We start from the raw sequence: 13,658 nt of genomic DNA on the forward strand, positions 1-13,658 counted from the left end.
CAGATGATGTCTTCCTTATTCGTAATTCCTTAACTAGCCGCTCAAAGTACCATTCATGGTCCTTATCTTTCTGAATACACTCAACCACATATGTCACATTTGGCTTGTTTGGACTTTCTTGTATCTCAAATGGTTTGTCCGTGACAAGTATACTTAAAATGGTTGCTTTGGTTAACGTTATTGCTGTTTTAGTTAAAGCGATCATTCTGACATTTGGAGCTAGTTATCGCAGCTCATGGAGGCGACCATAGCACTCACGAAATGCCATCATATTTTTGTGCTCTGACATTCCAATGTTATGACTTTATCTTACAGCGAGGCTGAATGAATTAATAACTGTTCCTTCAAGTTCTCTCTTACTCATAAATAATTTTGACCTACAGTTAAACTGAATACAATGTAATTTGAAAAAGTTAAAAAGTAAACAAACAAACAGACTGCTAGATGAACAATAATATGTAAACTATTTCCAGACCCAGTTAACTAGTTCTAACTGGAATATTTTGGTTGGGTCTTCTTTGAGATATTTTCAGAGAAACAAAATGTCGTCATTGCAAGCGCTATGCCAGCTAATAATGTGCTACAACATTGCATTTTGAAATTTCCATGAACTCTTGACATTGAAGGGATAAAAGGAGATGAAAAAGTCTTTCTAGTTAAACTGGATCTTGCATTTGCTGATCAGTAATTCCGTTAGTGCTACTAGTGATGGTTTCCGCGTCGCTATCCATATCTCAAGCATCGTTGGATCCCATCTCCATTACTACAACATTGGGGGCAGTGCCTGTAATTGTGTTCAAGTCGAAACGAATTGTTTTGTCGACTGTGCATCCTCCTGTACCAAAAATCGCGACCTCACACGTATCAACAAGCTGCAAATCCCGACGATAAAGGTCTCTTGACTGGCTATTGTCTATGAATTCACTGAATCATCACACAAATGAATGCCCAAACACCAGAGCGTGTGGTTGAGCTAAGGCGGCCATCATTGATCCCAGGCAGGAATGAATGAAAATAAAACTTTGCTTGCAGCAAAATATCACTAAACGATACTTAACTTTTTCTCAGCTTCTCTTCTTTTTCCCAGATGCTTGTATGTTCGATTGTACGTCCAAAGACCGTGAAAACGTTTTTCTACTGAAGCTGGAGAAAAAGAGGCCTGAACTCTGGCCTGCATTGATTAAATACTCAGAACTAAGAGTCCTGTATGTAAACTGACCCCTACTAGTCAAACATTAACTCACGTAGCGAGCCACATAAATTCATTTATTCTCTGTAGGAATAAATTTCCTTTATCATTATGCAAATGAAATTGTTTTAGTAAAGCATCTCTCTTTAATTTGCATCACCTCTATTTTAACTATGGCATTTACTCACTCAAAAATTGCCCAGTTTATGGAAGATCTTGCTGTATGTACAGCCCTAAATCACAATTCGGGTTCTTTTAGAAAGAATTTCGTTAAGTTAAAAAAAAATGTTATCTGCCGGCTAAGGGTCAGTCTGTATGGTGAAAAACTGCGATGTCGGTCTTTAAAATGCTGTCCTTCGCCTATGGCCTCTGGCAGCATTTTCAAGACCTTGATCACAGTTTTCAACCTCCCAGCCATGTATGATTTGCCTGCACTTTGACCTAACTGTGATGAGCATTCCAGTTTCTTTAAAAACAAAACGAGATCATTTTCTGATCACCTTGACAGGTTGTTGACTTGTGACCCACTACTTCTGCTGGAATGCAACATCTAGTGTTGCCTGTTTGTCAACGAGTGCTTTATAAAGGTCATTTTTGTCTTGTGTTAAATCAAGGCAATTAATTTTTTTCCAGTCATTTGTTATACAACCGATTTACTGATTAAAATGCTGAGTTTTCATTGAACTGAAAAAGGAAACAATGGTTAATGACAATAATTGCATGCTCTAAAAGCACTCTTTTGGTGACTTCATTGGTCAATTCATGTACCTAACTTCACCTTTGTCATGAGATGATCACTACATAAACAGCAGCTCTTATCAGTGGGATCAGCTTTATGAAGTCTACAGTTGCAGTAGTTAATGTCATTAAAAACTCTTTGAGGAATGTAAACATTTTTACTAGGAGTGTAAGAACAAGGTTCATGATGCTGTTCAGGTAACGAAACCAACATAATAAATTCATGCCTGAAAATTTCAGCCCATCGATGTTGGTATGTAGTGTTTGCACTTAACTTCTGTAAAGCTATATGTTTGGCTTCTCTGCCCTCCATTGTTACAGTTAAAAGACCTTGACCATATTTATCATGGACCTGCCTGGCATGAGCAGGCACAACATGGCCAGTGGTCCAGATAGTTGGATTTACTGTGGTACAGTAACAGTAGTGCATTCACGCTATAGTACTCTTTTGCTAATTGCTGAAGTTGCTCAAGATGAGTATCTTCTACTTGAAATCAATTGATGATTGAGCACAAATCCCTCCGTCTTACACCAATATAAGCTAGGGAAAGCATAATCTGTCTTTGTTTTTGATTGTCATTGTCCTGCCTCAAAAATGTCAACAACCTTGCAAAGTTGTGACAAAACAACTAACTCTTTTCCTGTAAAACGATACTGCAAATCCCCTTTCTTACCCTGTGTTTCGTCAAACCATTTATGGACCTTTTTAGCTAAGTGACCAGCTTTCACTTCACATTTAAGTGCAGTGACCAGTCTCCCCAGAGAGGTATCCTTTGGAACCTCTGCAAATGTTTTGTATGTTGATGGTATGTAGGATTTAGCCACTGCCTCCTTCAACAGCACTTTGAAAAATACCCCCAAGCATTATTTTTGAGGTGAAGAGGCTCTACATGAGCTTTATCAATTAATTTACCCAGCAAAGGAATATATTCTTCACGGCTCTTTTGATGAGGTATAAAATCAGTAACCTTAGACCTCTTTTTTTTTTTTGACAAAGGTTTCCATCCAGTGAGGCCTTAAAAGAATCTACAGCCTTGGCATCTTTAAGTCTATTGGCATACTACCAGGGCATCCATTTGCATGAAGGACTGGAGCCAAATGTCCCCCTAAATCAGTAGAGTCTTTTGTACTTACATTTGCAAAAATTGAAAAGAATGTAGCAGAATTACTAAGCTCTCCACCAAGCATTGCTAACATTTTCATGTCATTAAGAATTAAGCTCTTCAAAATGACACATGTAAACCATTAATCTGAAATACACATCCATCTAAATCCTTAATTTGTTTACATAAAAAATCTATGTACTTTTTCACAACAAGGCAGGGCTCCTCTACATTGCCCCCAAAGACTAAAAACTTGTCACTGCTGGATGCCACTGTCTTTCTAACATTAAGAAAGCTGATAAGGAATGAACAAGCAGGTTCGTTTTTACCAAAAGGGCATCCATACCCCCCAAATGCAACGAGAAACCTATCCTCTGTTTCTTCAAACCATTTTAATGCACCTTTGCATTTCCCCTGCATGTTCAAATGAAATTTTGTAGTCGGGCAAATACTTAAGTTTCTAAAGCACCCATCAATATTTTCATCATCAATGTTTGTAGAAAATTCTTCTTCAATGGAATAGACCTTTCCCACATCAATCTTTTCAATTTCATTCACAAGAGAATTGTCAGGAAGAAGTTTTGGTATGGGGCAGCTTGACATAAACTTGATAGCTGTCTTACCTCCCCTCTTTGCATCACTAGACTTCATTGTTGATGCTAACCTCACAGCTTGGTATTTTCTTTTTCCCATTGCCCCAGATATTTAGTAAGTAACTATGCTACGCAATACATTATCTTTTGAACATTTAAACTCTGCCAACTGTTCTTTTTTACATTGCTTGATGATATAATTTGTAACCTTACTGTTAGATAGTATATAATCACCTAGAACACTGGTTTTGCATTTTTTAGAAATGGTGTGGAAGAGACCATCAAGTGCAGGTCTTTTATTGGAAATTGTTCCTCCACGAATCATCATGGCAGCTTCAAATGTTTCTTTGCATCTACACTGTAGTGTCGTAGGTGAGACAGGGACCTTAAGCAAGGTCAACGAAAAGGACGATGATGACGAATATGTCTGCGCGAATTCTGGGTTGAGACTGTTGTTCACTGGTAAAAAAACGGGCAGGAAAAAGCAACTTAAGCTGCTCTCGACATGAACATGAACGTAAACAAATGAAAAAAATTGTTTCAAAGCTCCAGTTTTACCATTATGGTTTCTTTTCACAAACTTCAGGAGCTTTTTCTCCTTAGTCACTTCCATGCATATTTAAATGATGAAGAACTGTTGCTGTTATACAAAGATTACTGTCCAAAAAATCCACATTTTCCTTACGAGAATTGTGGCAGGTTTTCACTGGAAGACATGAATGATTCAGAGTGTGTGGCAGAATTTAGATTCCGAAAACATGACCTTCCACTTCTGGCAGAGGTCCTTCAAATTCCAGATAGCCTTATATGTTACCAAAGATCCGTTGCGGGTGGAATGGAAGCCCTTTGCATCCTTAAGAAAATGGAATCATACAACTTTTCAGGATCAGCCCTCAACCTTCTGCGTGCGTATTTCTCTCACAGACGGAACAGGGTTAAGTTGGGTCCTGTGACGAGTCAGTGGAAAGATACAATAAGAGGTTGTCCTCAAGGGTGCTCCTTTGGTCCCCTCTTGTGGAACTCATTTCAAAATGATCTCACTTATATAACTGAGGAGGGAATCTCCATGTATGCAGACGATCATCAAATTTTTGCATCAGGCTTGTCTGCTAGTATTGTTGAAGAGAAACTGCTGAGTGAAGGTAGCAAAATTACTAAATGGTACAAAGAAAACCTGCTACAAGTGAATGTTCAGAAATATCAATCCATGCTTATGGGTTCTGGAACTGAGGCCAAAAATAGTATAAACCTGCATATAGATGGGACTGACATTGAACGATCAAAATCTATCAAACTGTTGGGGGTACTCCTGGACTCTGAACTAAATTTTAGTGAGCATATTACCTTAGTCTGTAAAAAGGCAAGTCAACATATAGGAGTTTTAAGTCGTCTAAGAAAACTAATACCCCCTTACGCTAAACTACAACTTTATAAAACCACCATTTTACCTCACTTGACCTACTGCAGTATCATGTGGCATTTCTGCAGAGCCTCAGACAAACGTAAAGCTGAAAGACTACAGGAAAGGGCCTTGAGAGTAGTTTTCAACGACAAATCACTCGCTTATGACGGCCTGCTGAAGCTGGCTGAAATTCCATCACTGGTGAACAGAAGGCTCCAGGACATAGCAATCCTTATGTTCAAGGCAAAAAAGAACTTACTTCCTTGTCAAATACAGGAACTATTTATGTCAGAAGTAAACTGCGATAGAAGATATTCTCTAAGAAATGCAGATTTTAGAATCCCTCGCTTTAATACAGTAAAATATGGTACACTCTATAAGATACTATGGCCCTCTCCTCTGGTTGAAACTTACAGAAGAGTTACGCAGTGAAGAGAGCCTGCACGGATTTAAGTGCAAAATCAGAACGGACATAACTGTCATGATTGATGATGGATGCAAAAAATGTGCACTCTGTAATAGTTGATTTTTAACTCTAAGACATTGATAAATAATTTTAACTGTTAATAGGTTAGGTAACTAATTCTGTAAATAGGTTCCAGATTTCTTATTTTTAAAGCTTCTACCATGTGTCCCCAATTAGTGCTATGCGCTAGGTTTTCACAACACATAAATAAAGTTCACTACTACTACTACTACTACTACCACTACCACTACCACTACCACTACCACTACCACTACCACTACCACTACCACTACCACTACCACTACCACTACCATGACTACCACTACCACTACCACTACCACTACCACTACCACTACCACTACCACTACCACTACCACTAGCACTACTACTACTACTACTACTACTACTACAGTTTTTTACAACAAACTGAACAATCAAGTTTCCTAACTTAAATTTATAGTCACTTTTGAAATGTAGCCTTTGCAAGCAAGTTCATGAGAGCCTCATTTTGTTTTTGCATCAATTTCATCATTTCCAGCTGCTGTTTGTGTGTCTGACTTTGCTGATCCAGCATCATTTGCTGCTCTTTTTTCTTCAACTCAATTTCCTCCTTCCTTAGCTCCTTCTCTTCTTGAAACTTTTCCTTCAGGTATTCAACAGCATCTGAAATTCTCTTCCTGTATTTACTGAACTTTCCTTCTCCTGAATCTGCATTTCTTTTCTGTGTCTTACCAAGACGTTCCATGGCTTGCAGCCTATGTTACCTCTTCTGCACTTGCCTTCTCACTTTCATTTTTCTTGTGAACAGCACTAGCCTTTTCATTTCTCTCCAGGTCAGCAGCCCTTTCCTTTTCAGCTATTTCTTCTAGTGCTACAACATCTAGCTGGGTTTCTTCACAGTCTATCCCTGATGCCCTTTCTTCTTCTCTTATTTTCTCCTTATATTTAGTTTGCAGCAGGGTTAATCTATCTCTTACAGATCTTTTCGACACTCTAAATTTTGGACATTCCAGACTGTTCAGATTAACAGCTATTTGCCCCCAAATTTCACCTCGTTCCTTGCTGCATTTAGGATATTTGAATGGCTCAAGCACTATAGCACTTGTCCACAAGGGCAAGATCATGACTTTCTGACCATTCCATAGAGTAATTGCTGGGAAGGGAAACACGGATCAAAATTAAACAACAACAACAACCTTTTAAACTACAGTCCAATTTCATTTGTGTTTGTTTATTTGTCACAGGGATTAGTTAGCTATAATAATAATAATAATAACTTGTATTTATATAGCGCTCATATCTTAAACTCATGGGGCTTTACAACACTGTACGGGGGACTTTACCAGACTGCTAAGCAGTTTACAATCAAATGAAAGCGAATATAACAGATGCCCCCTCCCCCCTATTCCCATTAACGAGGCCAGACCATATCACAGTAATCTCGTGAAGTGGGTTCTTTAACGTCTCCTGCCTAACCAAATTAACTAATTAATAGTTGCAGGAGACAGGACCTCCATTTATTCGTCCCTATCCGAGAAGACTAGAATATCTAACCATTTCTTGATCGATGTTATAGAAAGGTAGCATATTCTTCTCAATTATTTTAAGACCCTGAGTGCTGGTCCGGCCGGGGCTTGAACCCTTGACCTCCCGCACAACAGTCCGGCGCTAAACCAATTGAGCTAACCGGGAGGCGGTTACCGGGAGCTAGTACAACAGTAATCCCGATTTTAAAGAAGCTGAAAAATTGGAAGTTAAGTTTGAGGACAAATTTCAAACTTTCCTGAGCAAGTATGCCCCTAAACCCAGACATTTTTGCATTTAGTAGTGTTTAATTGTTCAAACGTGCATTCTTTAATTCATACATATGCTTCTAATTTTAAAATTGTGCACACATGTTGCAAATTCTAAGGTATGAGAAGCTGGGGCACTTGCGATGTTCTTATCATACAAGCTACAGAAATATAAGTTTACATTTCAACTGCTTCTTGTAGTGCATGGATTCTTATGAAGAATATGAAATGATTTCCTAGACTAACTCTGACCATGATAGCTACTGCTGCACTCTCTTTTTGTAATACAGATGAACTAAACCCTCCTTACAAATTGCATGAGGACTTGAATGTCCACCTTACTTTAAGCAGTCTTTCACTTATTGCCTGTCCGCTTGACAATTTCCCGCTTAAGAGTGCATTCAAAACAGCTCTGTTTTTATTTGTAAAACTAGGGATTCAGGCATTAATGGAGAGTCCTAAACCAAGTTTTTGGCACGAACAGATATACCTGGAGAATTTTCAGTTCATTAAATACGGCTTCACAGTAATAATCACCTAAACAATTCTATTACAATGCTTGAAACCTACCCAGTCTCAGCCGCCATTCTTAAAGAAGTGCCTTCAAAAAGGAACAAAAATAAAGCGATTTACAAAACGTTACGACCAAAAATATGATCAAAAAAATATATCTAATTGAGATGGCATATTCCTAAATTATTTCAGTTTCCTGGGGACCAAAACTTTCAAACGAAGAAAAAATATCCCAATGAATACTCATTTTCACTAGACGACGAACAAATGGACGATTTCACGTTGTGAACTTCCAGTGGACAGTGAGTGGTGGACGGTGGAGTGGCATTGCGACATATATGCACTACCCCTAGATAATGGAAAATTACTTCCGGTTCATCATCGTCGTCTTCCTCGTTGACCTTCCTTAAAATCCCTAGTGTCAGTTGGTGGACGCACATGAGTCACTGTTTAGTAAAGGATACTACTGAATATGCCTTGTTATTATTTCATAGCTTCTAATTCTTTATTCTCAGATAGAATGGTGTTGTACACTTGAGACAATAGCCACATCTAATACTGTAATCCAGAAAGTATCCTTGCAATATATTCAAGATTGCATGTTATGCTTCAGTTATCATTCTCTTGTTCTTGCCTATATTGTTATTTTCAAATAAACGTGACCTAACAACATTATCTTTATTTCACCTTCCGGGGTGTGAACTTCTTGTTGACTCTCAGTCAGTCCTTTTTTCTGAAAATATTCCATAAGCTTAAAAGTCTCCACATTTTACAACTTACATCTGTTAGTCTCAAAAACATTACTGTCAAAAATTGCAGAGCTAAAAGATTCTGTGTTTATGTATGTAGATATATGTTAATTATATTACAAATATTGAATTGCAGGCAATAGTGTGCATTTTCCTTTCAAATTTGGTAATTTTGGTTTGCTTGGGCTTCAACACCAAAACTGAGTTCTCCTCACCTGCACGACTATGATTGTCTCGGAAGAATTTCTTATTGGTTTGTGTTACAAAGTGAGGCCAATGTATTTTAATAAAGAGCTGATAAGGGACTAAATGGTGAAACATATAGACTAAATAATCACTGATAGATTTCAAAGAATACCTTAATAATAAGTTAGGGAAATCATACAGTAGCGAGAGCAGATTCTAGTGGTATTAATTTCATTTCAGCAGAAGGTAGTCATTCTTAATTTGTTTACCTTATCATCCACTCTCTGAACTTTTCGCTGGAGTGTTTTCACCTCTTTCGAAAGCTGAGAAAGGCGGTGGCTTTCTCTCTGGCGAACTCCTCCTGCAAGCTTTTCCTTGCATTGTTGTATTGCCCAACAGCAAAGTGGTTATTAATTGCTTTCGCTTGAGAGGCATATCACTAGTGTTGAAGGTTCAAAAAGTAAGTCCTAACCATTTCAGTACTGGTCTGTTTGTGCTAAAGTCTGAAACAAACCACTCATAAAAAGCAATATTTCTGAAAAAGTAAAGCGAAATCCTGAAAACAAAAAACATACGTTTCTCACCAAAGGTTTGCAGGTTCCATTTTTGCAACACTTGATGCTATGTTCAGAAGAACGAAAAAGCCTTTTGAAGCTGAAGTTAGCCATTTTTAGAGCAGTTCCTCACGGCTCCATGATAAGGCAAAAGAGAAGACGAAGGAAAATTCACATATTTAACTTCATGGTATTAATTTCATTTCAGCAGAAGGTAGTCATTCTTAATTTGTTTACCTTATCATCCACTCTCTGAACTTTTCGCTGGAGTGTTTTCACCTCTTTCGAAAGCTGAGAAAGGCGGTGGCTTTCTCTCTGGCGAACTCCTCCTGCAAGCTTTTCCTTGCATTGTTGTATTGCCCAACAGCAAAGTGGTTAATACCATCCCGTGAAATTAATACCATCCCGTGCTTTCCCAAACAGCAATTCGAGCATTGTATATACCATTCCAAACTAGTTTCCAGGGCTATAAGTTATGACAACGGCCATATTGCTATCTTTGGCGACATAGCATGACCAAAAATTGCCGACAGCTGACCCGGCGTGAAGTGATGTGCTACATTTTAAAGGCTGATAGTCCAAAGAGGAGCTATGATGAGTGGAAGTGGTTATACAAAGTTTGTAATGTCAATGTTATGTATGCCATTTATGGCCCTAAAGAAAAATACTAAATCCTTGATTTCATGCCGCTAAGACAAAGGAATTAGGGCATCTGGATACTGTAAGATATACTTTGTGGCTTGACGTGTGACGAAATTCGTGCATGTGCCACGAGAGTTGGCATTTCTGAAGACCAAGTGGAAAATTCTAAGGTCAAACTGACCTTCACATTCCTTAAGGCCACCAGCACCCCCAGATAAGAGACCGTGGAGATCGTGAGTGAATAGGGAAAGCTCATCTGTTTTAGTGCGAGCAATAGGAAGCAGTGCATGAGCTCACTCTGAATCCTTCTGTTCTTTCAGCTCCTTAGACCAAGTGTCCAATACCTTCAACTTTTCCTGGAATTGACTGAACATTCAGACCATTTCTTCTTTGGTGTTGGCCATTTCCTCTTGGCATCTTTTGCCTATATGGAGCAAATTAGTGAGTTGCCTCCTTAAACAATAGGAAACAGCAGAATGCGATTGGATGTCATTGTAACGTACACACCACAAAGGACTGTTGATGTTTAATGCATCTTCAACCGAAATTGTGGAAGGGTATTTACAGCCAAGACATGTCAGCATTTTGCTTCGTATTTTCCTTGACCAGCTGTTTAATTGCTCTTGTTGCCTTTGGAATCTGCACACAAAACCATTTTGCAATGGCTTGTTCATCTGAAGAATTAACAGGACATAACTCATACGTACATACTTACGTATGTTAGTCGACCTCTCCCCATGGGGGCTTTTCAGGACCAATTTCCACCCATCCCACCCCAGGGGAGGACATCCACAACACAGTAATCTCCCGCGTGGGAAATTAATGTCTCCTACCCCTAACCCTGCAGGAGACGGGGCCTACTGTTTATTCATCCTTATCCAAGAAGACTCGAATATCTATCCATCTCTTGATTATAGAAAGGTAGCAAATTCTCCTTGCTTATTTTAAGATCATGAGTATTGGTCCGGCCGGGGCTGGAACCCTCGACCTCCCGCACAACACAATCTGGCACTCTAACCAATTGAGCTAACCGGGAGGCGGTCAAAATGATGCCGTCGAAAGCTGAGACTTGCAGCCATCACTCCAATACGATATAACAGTTACAACTCTAATTGGGTTTCTGAATGACAAATGTTGGCACCTAAACATATCAGTGCAATACCCGCATATTTCTTCATCAGTTGTAAGAGAAACCACCTCTCTGAGCACTTAATATGCATGGACAATAGCAAGTCTTTGCTATGCTTGTCTTGCAAATCACAGAGGCATGCATTGTACATGCTGCTGTCAGGAGACCTCCGGGTTTGGCCATTTTCAAGGTTCTTTAGCTGTTGATCCAACCTATCACTGCCAGAAAGGGGAAAAGTGGATAAGCCCTAATCATTGTTGAAATCAAATGTTTTGGTAGGATCGTGTACAGCGGCTACTTTGTGTACTAAGAGCTGAGTGATAAGATGTTATGGTTGCGGGTGCCAATTTTCGTGGGTTTAGATAGGAAATGGAAAGGGCCAAAGGAAGTGGAAGTAAAGGGGAGCAAAGGGGAAGCTGAGTTAAAATAGTGGCTGTAAAAATTGTTAAATACTACCCACACTCTCTGATACATTTTCCGGGTAGCAGACAATAGTGAAGACTCAAGCAGAGCCCACAAATTAGTGACCAACTCTCCGGCACAAGGCTTTTGGGCACTTTTATGGGAAATTCGTCCGATCCTGGACACAGGTCCTTGAACTTGTCGACCTGAAACCAGGAAATGTGATTGGCGGGATCGAGTATTGTGAACACCTTGAATATGCCTTGGTTGAAACATTATGTTGTGTTGCAAAGATGTTAATGCCAGGTCATGGACCAATATCATTACCAATTTGTGTTTACAAGTGTGATGATTGTGAACCAAAGCAGCATTATTGGTGTTAAAAATGACACATCTGTTGGCCATCAAAGGCCCCCACGTGCACAGAGCAATAACAACTGGGAAGAATTCTAAAAATGTGATATTAAAATGCCGCCATGTTTCCAGCCACGCGCCAAAGAACCAATGCTTACCAAAGATAGTGCCATAGCCCTTTGTGCTGTTGGCATCAGTAAATAACTTTAAGGGATTCAATTAATTTATTTCTTGTATGCTCTAAAAGGTTCTGGTGGGCAGTCTTGACTTTGCAAACTTTCTGAGGTGTGAGAGGTACTCTTATAGTCCGAGAATCTATTATAAACCCAAGGAACACAAGTTCTTGGGTAGGTGTACACACTGATTTTGCTGGGTGAATAGTAAAATGTAAGGTATTGAGTAATGTGACAATCAATAATATTTTCAACAAAGAGTTCATAAGTATCTGCTTGCAGGTAAGAATCATCAATGTAACCAACTGATAGATGCCCCGTTGGCAAAGTTTGGAGTAGGCAGGTTGAAGGAACATAGTAAATTTTCTTGGGCAAAAAGCTAAACCATTCGGGAAGCATGTAAACTGATACAGGTTACCCCTCCATGATAATTTCAGGTGTCTGCGGTCCTTGTTGGCAATAGCAACCAAATAGTAGGCATCTTTGAGATCTCTTTTAGTTATAAAGTAGCCAGGTGTGACCATCTCAGTTGCTGTCGCAATTGTATCCATCTTGAAATTACGGTATTCAAGATACTGGGTTAGTGATTTTAATTTAAGAATCCTACGATAGGAGCTGTCCTATTTTGGATGTAAGAAAATAGTTGAAATGAAATCAGGATGTTCTCAAAATGTGGGTTCCATAATCCCTTTTTCCTGTAGTGCAAGGATCTCTGAATCTATAAATTGTACTTGTTTATCAGACCATTGTGGTTGATGAGGAGGTTTAACCTGCATCGGTATGTGTGTACAGTTCATATTGTGCCCTTCAACCGTGTCAAGAATTTCTTGTCAGTTGTCAATGTTTTTCACTGGTCAATTTTGCCAGTTATCTGGCCAGCTCTGAATGTTAGAGTCTTAAACTTGCAGTACTCCACAAATTCTGATGATGTTATGTTGTAATTGCTTACTGTTAGAGTGGGCATTTGTTTTTTATTTCTTTGTTTGAATTTTGGCACGTTTCGTGCAATTTGGTTGTAATTGGAGTAGCTCTTCATTTTGTTGTTCTGCTGTCTCTGGGTTGGTGGTGCACGATATAATTGTTGTTATACCTGCCGTTATTGTTATTCTGTTGCTTTTGCGAGTGGGATGATTTGCTGGCCGTATTGCATGCCAATTTATTAGTAGTTCTAATATGAGTTAGCTGGGTCTGGAGCTCATCTCCAAATAGTAGCTCTGTCACTGGAATGTTAGAAGAGCAAAGGTCATCATAGTCCTTGTGAAGGTTGGGCTTAATTTCGTCTCTTCTGACTTGTGAAATTTCATAACTTGCATGCCCAAGCAATTGCAATGAATCGGTTGTCATTACAACCAAGTTGTTAAGCTCTTTTGCGATTTCTTGGTCGACTTTTGTCTTTAGTTTCAATAGTAAATCGGTGGATTTGACAATTGCGTAAGCCGCCTTTGATGTGGTGGTTTGTAGGTGGGAAAGTTTGAGGTCTTTGCCACGAGCTTCTCGTGGAAGTTTTAACCAAATTTCCTCATTCACTTTAGGCAATGTGATAAGTTTGGTGCAGTTGGATGGTAGATGATATTTCTGGCTTTTTCTTTCATCTGGTCTTCCGAAAGTTTGTGTAACCATGCTTTATCGGTGATTTTGGCTAATTTTCATCGAGACAGCTTCAGCTGTCTTC

At 39.1% G+C, this 13,658-nt stretch overlaps 1 pseudogene; it reads right to left on the reverse strand.

Annotated features, from left to right (window-relative positions):
* Window positions 1–5,514: 5,514 nt before the first annotated feature.
* On the reverse strand, window positions 5,515–13,186 carry LOC148728543 (uncharacterized; annotated as a pseudogene).
* Between the last annotated feature and the right edge of the window lie 472 nt (window positions 13,187–13,658).

Source organism: Stylophora pistillata, chromosome 6, assembly GCF_964205215.1.
Source record: "Stylophora pistillata chromosome 6, jaStyPist1.2, whole genome shotgun sequence".
Lineage (NCBI taxonomy): Eukaryota > Metazoa > Cnidaria > Anthozoa > Scleractinia > Pocilloporidae > Stylophora > Stylophora pistillata.